This window comes from Anolis sagrei, chromosome 6 (assembly GCF_037176765.1).
Source record: "Anolis sagrei isolate rAnoSag1 chromosome 6, rAnoSag1.mat, whole genome shotgun sequence".
NCBI lineage: Eukaryota > Metazoa > Chordata > Lepidosauria > Squamata > Dactyloidae > Anolis > Anolis sagrei.
The window spans coordinates 74,393,850-74,396,020 of record NC_090026.1 but is presented as its reverse complement, the minus strand read 5'-3'; the positions used below and the strand labels follow the sequence as shown (position 1 = coordinate 74,396,020).

General features: G+C 44.3%; 1 pseudogene; it reads left to right on the top strand.

Moving 5' to 3' along the window:
* Positions 1 to 274: 274 nt before the first annotated feature.
* Positions 275 to 938, top strand: LOC132779658 (cholinephosphotransferase 1 pseudogene; annotated as a pseudogene).
* The last annotated feature ends 1,233 nt before the right edge of the window (positions 939 to 2,171 follow it).

The window sequence follows — 2,171 nt, the reverse complement described above, 5'->3', positions numbered from 1 at the left end:
AAATTAATGCTTCTCAGCGTTATGAGAGGGAAGTAGCAGGGAGAAAGAGTTAGCTGGGAAAGAGACTGAGAAAGCACAGAATTCTGGGAAGTGTAGTTTGTGGAGGTGAGGAGCCCTATGCCTGACAATTCAAAAAAAACCCTCCTCTAAACCACATTTCCCAGAATTCGGCTCAGCAGAAAGGAGCAAGGAAGGAAGGAAGAAAAGAAGGAAGGAGGGAAGTGGTTCTGGCTTGTCAGGCTCCACAAAGGCAAGGCTTAGGGTTTCTGTCACCATGGCACTGCTGAAGCTGCTGAGCATGGTGCAGCTGAAGCATCTGGAGAAGCATTGCTACACCGCCTCAGGGCGTTCACTGCTGGAGCCTCTCTTGCCGTGCTACTGGACCTGGCTGATGGAGCGCACCCTGCTCTGGCTGGCCCCCAATGCCATCACCCTTGGCAGCCTGGCCCTCAATCTCCTCCCCATGCTGGCCCTCCTTACTGCCTACCCCAGCACCACTGAGCAGGCACATTCTTGGTTGTTCCTTTCATGTGCATTAGGACTCTTTATTTATTAGACATTGGATGCTATTGATGGGAAACAAGCCAGAAGAACATATGGTAGCTTTCCTTTGGGGAAACTCTTTGACCATGGCTATGACTCAATTTCCACAGTTTGTTGGTATCGGAGCTTGCATAGCACTTCACTTTGGAACAAACCCAGACTGGCTGTTTTTCTATTCCTTTGTTGAGATGTTCCTGTTTTATTGTGCTCATTGGCAAACCTGTGTATCAGGCAAGCTGAAATTTGGCAAAGTTCATGTCATAATGATTCTCTTTTTGTTATCTGCATTTGGTGGAACAACAATGTGGGGTGCAAAGATTCCTATGTTAGACCTGAGGCTGAAAATGTTTCCTGAAGCTGGGATAGTGTGTGGAAGGAGTGAGGGGAGTGAGTGAGGATGGGACTAAGGAAGGAAGGGGAGAGAGAAGCAAGCAAGCAAGAAGGGCTGGAGGGAGGGAGGGAAGGAAGGAAGTAGGAGAGGACGGAAAGAAAATAGGGAGGGTAGGAAGGAAAGAAAGTAAGAAGGAGGTAGGGAGGGAAGTGGGCTGCACCTCACCCAGGCTTCCGGGGCTCCATCTCCAGCGTTTTACAGAGGAAGTGTGCCGTGAGTTCAGGTAGGATGAGGCAGGCTCTGTGCAAAGGGCTCGTCTTCATCTACCTTCGTTTTTTCTTTGCTCCTCCTTCCTGCTCTTCCTGCCTTCCCTGGCACACTGAGTTCAGGCAGGAAGAGGCAGGCTCCATGCAAAGGACTCCTCCTCTTCTTCCTTTTTTTTCTCTGCTCCTCCTTCCTGCTCTTTCCCCTTCCTGACTTTTCTGGTGCGGAGCTGCTGTCGGCTTTGCTCTAAAGTCCGCTATGGTAAACCAGGATACTTTTTGCTTTGAAACACAGGTTGTATCTTATCATAAAACTGAACTGCCTTGGCTCAGTGTGATGTCATCCTGGGAGTTGTATTTTAAAAGGTCTTTGCTTTGTAGACCATATTTTAGTTCTCAGGGGCCACTAGTGGTCCATGGACCACAGGTTGGGAACCATTGATCTAGTGCTTTAAAGGTCATAACTAGCACTTTGAATACAAGACCACCTCATGTGATAGAAAGTTCCTTCTTGTTTCTTTCACTTCCAACACTTATTGCTTCTTTCCTTATACAATTTAACAAGTTATGCTGGTGTCAGGTACCACTGTTCATCATTTTATTAAAAAAATATCTAAGGCTATAGCACATAATTTTCTTTAAGGCTATAAGACATTTCCCCCCATTTATCTAATTCTATGTTGTGTCTGACATTTTGTGCCCATTTAATCAGATATCCCTTTATCTTTCTGAATCTATTTCCATCTTCAGTAATCCTTTATATATTTTTCCAATAAGATGTGCTTCGTTAGTTAATCAGAAGTCTTTTAAAAACTTAAGCTCAGTCCCATTTCGTCCATATTTTTCCCTAACACTAGTCACCTAGATATAACAACACTGCTGTCTAAAGTTAAAGCAATCTACTTTTTTTTAAAAGTGGTCATTAATCTTTAATCAGTGGCCTTTTGTTTTATATATTATTTCCTCACATTACATAAATGAAAATCACTATTCACTTCTGGCAAAAGGCAATAATTTCTATAAGGAGCTTGACT